This window comes from the organism of the source record quoted next, unplaced genomic scaffold (assembly GCF_019419815.1).
Source record: "Pyrus x bretschneideri cultivar Hongxiangsu unplaced genomic scaffold, Pyrus_bretschneideri_v1 Contig85, whole genome shotgun sequence".
Classification (NCBI taxonomy): domain Eukaryota; kingdom Viridiplantae; phylum Streptophyta; class Magnoliopsida; order Rosales; family Rosaceae; genus Pyrus; species Pyrus x bretschneideri.
This window is the reverse complement of record NW_025999826.1, coordinates 328,377-338,028: the sequence shown is the minus strand read 5'-3', so window position 1 is coordinate 338,028 and position 9,652 is coordinate 328,377.

Sequence of the window (9,652 nt, the reverse complement as noted above, 5' to 3'; positions counted from 1 at the left end):
TTCTATGAATGATGTGAAGTGGCAATTGTTATTTGAAAGAAGTAGTCCGAGTGATTGTTCTTCTAATATAGGTTTCGAACCTTGTACTCCTTGGCCAGGAGAGCGATGATCGCAGTTAGTCACGAAAGACATGTTTACGATATGTGTTCGCCTCTACGCGTCGTGAAGGTCTTGAGTACTAAGTTGTATGTCATGTATCGCATTTTTATTTGCAAACTGTTGGACAGTCTTGAACGAACTATATAGGTCTTGAAAGAAGTGTTGCGTTTTTTGATTTGTGGTTTTGGAATGATTAGATTTTGCACCGATCTCTTTTGGAGTAGTTACGACGATAGTTTTATTTTTAGTTTGTGTATTGCTCTATTTGATACGTGGTATGATAGATTCTATTAACAGCACTGGTTGGACAGTGGAGTTCTACGAATTGGTTTTTGGATGTTTGATTTCTTTTCGTTGTGGGAAACTGTGTGCTTATGTTGTTGACTTGAGTTTGGACAAATTAGTATGTTTACACCCTTAAGAAATTACTACTTTCTTATTGAGACAACAATGTTTTGTCGATATCACGGGCGGCCGACTGTAATATTGATGGCATATTCGTTGGGTTCGTTAAGCAAGTGGGCAGGTAGACCCATCTTCGATAGTTGTTACTATTTAGTTATTGTTAGGGCTCAACCCAAAGACACACATCTGTTCTTGGAGTACGTGACGTTGCGAATGCTTGGGCGAGACGCACTTTCATTTTCAATTTTGATTTTCAGTACAAGTATTTTGTTTTACCTAATATTAGTTTATATATATATATATATATTGTATTTTGACGTTATTGTATTATATGTACATAGTGTTGACTATACGTTATTATACAATTTTCGACTTTATATCTTTATAAAGTATGTTTTTACTTTATTATTGATGGGGGATGAAAGTAGGAGTTTGGAGGCATGAAAGAGGATTTGGCAAACAGCTCACGACGGCGTGGCATATTATCTTTAATGCAACCACTTTGACTTGATTTCTTCTTTATACATATATTCTTTCCTATCTTCGACTATTTGAGTGTAGGATGTTATTTTCAAATTTAGGGACGAAAGTTTCTTAATGAGGGTAGATTGTAACAACCCGACTCGATATTTATTTTACAAATTTTTGGAACGAGAGCTTTTTCGTAATTTCATTGGTTTTGGGCTAGATATTTTGGATTGGTTGCTTTTGACCTTATTTGGTGTGCCCAAGGGGGCCCACCCTCTGATTTCTTGTCCCCAACCCATGTTCCCTCTTCTTCTCTTTCTCCTTTCTCTCGTAGCACTCCCTCTCGGACCTCACTCTCTCCATCTCTCTCATTCGCTTATTCCTTTCCCCCGAGCACCACACACTCACCCACTCCACCTACATGATAACAAACTACCACCACCAGTCACCACCGCGAGCGAGAAGCCTAGCTTGAGACCTTAAACCTTGCTGCAAGGGTGGTGCTATTCATCTTTATCCCAAGCGAACTCCGGCGAGTTTTTTGACCTCTGACATGGGTAAGCCTCGAAAACACTCTAAACATTTTCCTTTGGTCCTCATAATTAGTTTCTGATAGTATTTGTGTGTTTTGAACGTCAAAACAACGAAGAAACCACCTTGGAGAACTAAACTCAAATTCTGGTGGGAACCGTCACCTTCCAGGCCATATTCTGGCCAACTCCGGCTATGGCGGGACAAAATTTTGGTATGGTTCTCTTCTCCTTCTCTGTAGCTTTAAATCCATTTATCGCATGACTTGTATTAGTCAAATTTTGGAGTTGATCGGAGCTGGGAATGCTCCGGCCTTCTTCTCTTCAAAACCCAGCCAACCCTACCTGGAAATGGGTCGAACCCAATCCAAACCCTCAAACCCATTTTAGTTAACTGGTCCAAACCTTTGAGCCAGGCTACCAGGCCCAAACCTAAAACCCTTTGGGCCTATTGAACCCTCGGCCTAAACCCACTTGTGTAACCCACTAAACCCAGGCCCAGTCCCAGTTGCCCTGGCCCAACCTTGCAGCCCAGACCCTGTGAAACCCTTGGCCCAAAATCCTCGACCCAACTAAGAGGACCCAAGCCCAACCCAGGACCCGGATCTAGCCCAAATCCACTCGGATCCTAGAAATCAGGCCTTGCGTGGGCCTGCACGTGGGTGCACGTGAGGGCTCGGGGAGAGGGAAAAAATAGAGAGAAAAAGAGAAAGTGATAGGGGATAGAGAGAGTGTGTTATTATTATATAATAATACAAAAGAATAGAAAATATCCCAAAAGGGAAAGGGGCAAATTCGGGTAAAGTGAGAAGATAAGGAACAATAATCCCATGTGGGTTCCATGGTTCGTAATCAAAGAACATATAGGATGAAACATAAAAAATATCTGAAAACGTTCGACGTTCGACGTTCTAACGTAGAAACTTCGTTATAAATCCGAATTCGAATATGTTTGCACCTACGCATTCGTGGCGATAAGTACGGTAAGAGTAAATTAATTAAATTAAAACTACGCATTTCGATGAGACGGTCAAACAAAGTTAACTCAAGGGCAAAATGGTAATTTCATAAGTCTGTTAATATGGAAATACACTAAATTTGGGACGGGATTTCACATCATCAATCTTTAATCATTGTATCGTCTAAATTTAACGTTTAATCAATTTATAATAATTGAAATTTTATTTATGAGAATTTTAGCCATTTTTATCAAGCCTCATGTGGAATTAAGGGTACTTTTGGAAGGGAAACATCCTCATTAAGGTTGCCAAAAACCTTCTGGTGGGATTAGGGTGCATGCGCAGTAAAACTTTCTAGTGATAAGGACTTGGAAACAATGATTATATTGGCTTCGGCTAAGGGCTGTGGTGCCTACGGGCGGAAGATATTTATATTGGCTTTGGTCGGGGGTTGTAGTGCCTACGGACGGAAGATATTATATGGCTTCGACCGGGCGTAGGGTGGCTTCAACCGGAAGATACTGCCTTCGGGCGAATGAAGTTATTTATATAGATAAGCCTTATATATGTCACTACTAAGCACACTATATGATATATATGTTTCACGAAGGTTTTATGGCATGCTGGGGTTTTCGAAAAAACCTATTACATATTATACTATTGAGTTTTCATAAAACTTTGGGGGTTGGTACTTGATGATTAACTATTTGAGTATTACTTATTTATCAATTTGGTCCACTTATGTTTTGTTTTGCGCCTCCTTAGGACTTAGAATCGAGCCGTACAACCCCGACGTCAAGACATTCCCGCATGGGCTTCTTCGAGTTCTCTCGGTGTAGGACTTATTGCTTTGTTCATTCAATTTTATGTTATTTCTTTTTAGTGTTTTAGATTAGTTGTATGCTTTGAACAAGTTCCTTAAATGCATATTCATCATATTTAAATTTCATTTCTTATATTCATATTCGTTGTTCTCATGCATGTTAGTATGACTTCGTCACTTTCAGGTGTTGGCCAGTACGTGCCTATCCTGGTGTTTGGAAAATATTAGGGTTGCGCATGTCATCATTCACCCGTAGGCAGGACTTTCGCCCATAGGCAGATCGTTTGCTCGTAGGCAGTATCATTTGCCCATAGGCTGGACATTCGCCTGTAAGCAGTATCATTCACCCGTAAACAGGACATTCGCCTGTAAGCAGATCATATGAGTAACTACTAAATAAGCACATAAAAACATTAACATTATATTTCTAATATATATATATATATATATTTATATCTAACTGAAATGGAGCTCAGTGGCTAAAACGCCATATTGAAAACCACGTTCACAAGTATGTATATAGTCATTAATCATATATACCACAAGGAACATAAAGTCGATAAAGCATAATAATTCATAAAGTGTGAAACTAATTTATGCATAAACGTTTCATAAAACATAGCCATTAGATCATGCTTTTCATGTATGCATTCTAATAGTAAACTATGCATTTTAGAAGGGGTCCACTCACAGATACTTCGCTGTTGAAGAGTTGAGCAAACTAGATGGGATAGAAATGCCATAAACAATTGCACCTAAGCACACAAAGGTACCAATTAATAAAACTATACTCAAATGATTGAATTTAGAAAAACGGAGCGCGAATTTGGAACTAGGATGTCGAAATTAGTCTAGAAGGGGTCCGGGTCGAAATCCAAAAAAGTCAACGGCCAACATTCTAAAAGTTAACGAATCAAAGTCAATGGTCAACGGTCAAAAGTCAATGGGTCAAAGTCAAAGGTCAATGGGCTTAGGTTAATGGGCTGGGTAATTGGGTTTGGGCTTGGTAGCCCGGCCTAAAGGTTTAGGCTGGTTTCTAGGATGGGTTTGGATCCAGGTCTTAGGATCTCGGGTCGGGTCGACCCATTTTTAGGCCATGGTTTGGCCAGTTTATGGGCATAACTTCAAATGCCCATAATTTCTTCAATACTCAACCAAATTGAGTGATTCAAAAATCAAAGTTGTAGTACTCAATGAGATGAAGAGAATGGTACCTTGCATGACAGCTAAATCACCATGGTTTGGCCGTAAAACACCTAAAAAATGGTGGTGCTCTCCGGAAAACTGAGAAAAGCTACCCCAAGCTATTTTCTGCATTTAACACGTATGTACAACTTAAAACAATCTTCAATCTAACCTTAAAACACATCCCAAGGGTTTCTAGAAGCTTACCAACGTCAGAAAATTTACGAAACACGTCGGAGTTCGTCAGATGAGGGTGCACCGTGACTGTCACGTTGGAGCACCAACTTTGCCTGAGGTTTTTGAGGTTGCACGTCCAGATGGTGGTGGTAGTTTGTTGTGTGCGTGAGTTTCAAAGGGGAGAGGGGAAGAGATAGAGAGAAAAAGAGAAAGTGATGGGGGATAGAGAAAGTGTGTTATTACTATATAATAATACAAAAGAATAGAAAATATCCCAAAAGGGAAAGAGGCAAATCCGGGTAGGGTGAGGAGATAAGGGACAAGAATCCCATGTGGGTCCCACGGTTCGCAATCTAAGGACATATAGGATGAAACATAAAAAATATCTGAAAACGTTCGACGTTCGAACGTAGAACCTTCGTTATAAATCCGAATTCGAATATGTTCACGCTTACGCATTCGTGGCGATAAATACGATAAGAGTAAATTAATTAAATTAAAACTACGCGTTTCGACGAGACAGTCAAACAATGTCAACTCAAGGGCAAAATGGTAATTTCATAAGTCCGTTAATATGAAAATACACTAAATTTGGGACGGGATTTCACATCATCAATCTTCAATCGTTGTATCATCTAAATTTAACGTTTAATCAGTTTATAATAATTGAAATTTTATTTATGAGAATTTTAGCCATTTTTATCAAGCCTCATGTGGAATTAAGGGTACTTTTGGAAGGGAAACTTCCTCATTAAGGTTGCCAAAAACCTTCTGGTGGGATTAGGGTGCATGCGCAGTAAAGTTTTAGATTAAAATTCGTTTGTTTTGGTATTTTTTTATTTTTATTTTGATCTAATGGTCCATATTTTTATTTTGATATAAGCTTTTGTTAAATTTCAAACCCAAATATAAGTTTCAATATAATACAGAAGTTATATTGTGGAGTACCAATGTAACAACGAAATATAAATTTTTCCTTCTACAATGCAGGGTTTGAACTTAAAATTCAAACTTAAGTGTACAAATTGGAGGAGAAAATGTGAAAACTCAATCATTTTTCGATCCACATGTGAGAATATAGGTACGCGTGAATACAAATTTTAGGATTAATCTGTAGGAGTATACATCCATGTGTTTTATAACCATTTCTCTTTTTAATATAATATTTGCTTGAGGTTAGGATTAGGAAAGTCAAGAAGAATAAAGTGAACATTTCTTTGCCCAAACGCATAGTGATAAGGACTTGGAAACAATGTGATCCAAACAAACAACCAACCGAGAAAAGGCAAACAGAAAAAGACTTGAAAAACAAACAATTAATTTACAGCCATGTTTGTAAAATCTGTGCAATATATGACATATATGGCCTATTGCTCTCTTAGCTAGAAGTGAACCATTGCGGAATTTGTGGTCTGATGTAGGCTGGGAAACTAAGCAACAAATGCTTGGTAGGTTTTCTCTATGGCATTATAAAATTATCAATTTTCATCTTATCGCTATGTCATCAATCTTCAATCGTTGTGTCGTCTAAATTTAACGTTTAATCAGTTTATAATAATTGAAATTTTATTTATGAGAATTTTAGCCATTTTTATCAAGCCTCACGTAGAATTAAGGGTACTTTTGGAAAGGAAACTTCCTCATTAAGGTTGCGAAAAACCTTCTGGCGGGATTAGGGTGCATGCGCGGTAAAATTTTAGATTAAAATTCATTTTTTTTGGCATTTTTATTTTTATTTTGATCTAATGGTCCATATTTTTTAATTTTTCATATCCAATGATATAGAATAAAGATCCAACGGATGAAATTTAAATTCAACGTCAAAATAATAAAATAAAAATTTAAGACAGTCCACTTTAAAAAATTATTTTTCAATCCCACACCAGAACAAGGCGAATACTTTTGGAAATGTATATAACTGTAACGTAGAAATCTCCCTATTTGGATTGCACATATGCTCTCAATGCAAAGTACATAAATGTAATGTAACTTAAAGACTTATTTTACCATGTTGATTTGGCAGTTCTGTTAATTTTTGAAATATTTAGAAATGAATGGGTTGATTTGTGATTTTATGGATTTTTCTGAAGTGTCTATTATGTGTATAGTGATATACTAGAACTCTTGCCGCGGGAATGTCAGATAGGTTATAAAAACACTGCGTTAATGGATGCCCACTAAAGCCTCAGAATTTTAAAACCGTATGATACAAAAGATATATAACTTCTGTATTAATTGTTTTTACGGATTGGAGTATGCAATTTGTGTTTGAAAAACTTTGATAGCTTGTTTATTTTGTAAGCCTTAACATTCAAGATTTTGGATGCCAATGTTTAATTTCAATTTGATAGCTAGTTGAAAACATAGCATGTGAACTTGGTATTGCGATTTGATATTAGTAGGATGAAACTGATTTTGGCTTGTAAAGGGAAGGAAATTGTTGATCAAATTCTCTGAAATTCTCTAAGCCTAGGTAATTTTTTTTTTCCTCTCAAACTCTTGCAAATTCTATGGATTTAAATTCCCTGGAACTAATGATGGTTGTATGAGGAAATGAAATAAACCATTTTTCAACACAGTAATAACTGGAAATTTAGAAAATTAGTCAAAATTTGGATCATGAATAGACTTTTAACTAATTATTTTAACTTCTCATAATTCTAACCAAAACTTGACATGAAAATACTACAATGTCATTTCTTAACTAAAATAATTACAAAACTATATATTCTCCATGGACATTTATCAATAACTAGCCAAAAATTAGCTCTTAATTTCAAAAATGTGATTTTTTTATTAAAAAAAAAATCAATTCTATCCAAAATCCCACTTAAATAGTCAGAAATACCCTCAATTTATACGAATAACCAGTTGTTGATTAAAATATTCTTTGTACTATAAGTTGTGATGGACTATACCTGCGTATTCGCATATATATATATATATATATATATATATATATATATCACTAGAACAAAAGAAGAACTGAAATAAAAATTAAAAAAAAAAAAAAAAACTACGAAGCAATTTGCAAATAATGATTTGTAGGAGAAGTGGATATTGATTCAATCAGAACTACTACAACTGCTGCATAATTACAAAGGCAATTTGTTTCAAAACTACAGAAGCAATTATGTTAAGCTACGGAAGCAAAATATTTGATTTAATATTGCACAGATTATTTATACAATTAATTGACAATTCCCAAACCAAGATGAGAAGAATAAAAACACACAGAAAGAAAAATTGGCATTTCAAACAGTAGCAGTCACTGATGTTCCGGTTGAATATGGGACCACGCATTATATTGTCCGGATAATACATGTGTCAAAAGGTGATTATGTTGGAACTTTAAATAAATAAGAAATCAAGGTGACAATTTTATCACACTCTAATTTTTCTCCATCTGCATTTTGTCTGTCTTTGTCTTTTTGTACCTAGACCAATTGCCACAATTACAGAGACAGATACATATGGAACTCCAAACTGATAGCAAAGAACCAAAAATCAGTGTAACCACATTTAAGTACTATCTATTTCTCCAGCCTTCCTAAAAATCGCGAAACCAAAGAAGAAGAAGAAGAAAAAAAAAAAAAAAAGCAAATATTGACTGAAACATGGAAAGAAATTAAAAAGAAAAAAAAAATATAGATGAGGAAAAATAAAAATTAACCATCTACACTCATTGTTGTTTAGGGTTGCACAAGCTTCCACCAGTTGCCGATGCCTTCATTATTTCGCCACCACTTTTTAGGTTTTGATGTTAGAAATTCTTCATCTAAAAGGGTTTTGGTTTTTTAGTTTATTTGGTTTTAAAGTCTTAGGGTATTTGTGTCAACTTTAGTGGGATTTTAGATATATTTCAAAGCTTTTTAAAAATTGACATTTTTGAAATTAAAGGCTAATATTTGGCTATATTTGATAAATACTCATTGTCCATTGTGCAGTCTTTCTCTCTCAATTTTTCATACTTTGCTTTGCGCACGAGACCTTGAGTCCCGCGGGTTCCAAGTATGGATACTATATAAAGAATGTAATCTCTTTTCGATGGTGTGGATTTTTCATTTTCATTCTTGCTAAAATTTCCTTTGTTTTGGGTCTTTGATACTGCCGGCTGCTATGTTCTTGCTCTTCTTGTTCAACGCTTGGCAGGGAAGACTCAAAAGCTGCGACCATAAATTCAAATATCAGTACACAAACAATGCCGACTGAAAAAAAATGTAAATCAGTAACTAACTATGAAGGTTGGTCGCTGGTGTTTGCAGTCTCTTACATTGCATTGATTTTGAACCTTTACCTTTTCAGGTGGAAGAGATCCTAAATCATTTCAAATACACCTATCTCAGGAGAACGAGGTATCAAATTCCCCTTTTGCGTCAACAGCTGATCCACGGCATAGAAGCCGGTCAATAGTTTGTCACAAAGAGACCCACATCACAAGTGAGGTGAGTTTTAAGAGAAAGACGGGAGAGGAATTTGGTGTTGTAGTAGTTTCCAATTATTTTAGTTAATAAAGGGTATTGTAGTATTTTCATGTCAAATTTTGGTTAAAATTCTGTTCATATTCTAAAATTTGGCTAGTTTTCCAAATTTCCTATTAATTACCTAATTTTAAGTGATAATGAAATCCACTTGGCAAGCAATGAATGGGAAAGGAAAATTGGAGAAGGCATGAGGGGAAGGTAGCTAGCATTCCTCACTTGGAAATATGATTCATATAATGTTGAAACTTAACAAAACAAGCAGTAGTCATCTTTTTGTTTTCGTATCCTTTGGCCGCTACGAAAATGTTTTGGGTGCCTAATCTGTCACTAAACGCTTTAGTCACCTACTTGTCACGATTAATTACATGCGGAAAAATGATTGAGAAATTTTGAAGGAGAAGAAAAGGCCTTGAAAGACAAAAGCTATAAATGGAGGGTGTGAGTGTACTGTGGACAAGAACGCAAAAGAATATGCCGAGAGATATAGAGTTTAAATGTGAGGGCAGAGTAAGGAGAACAAGC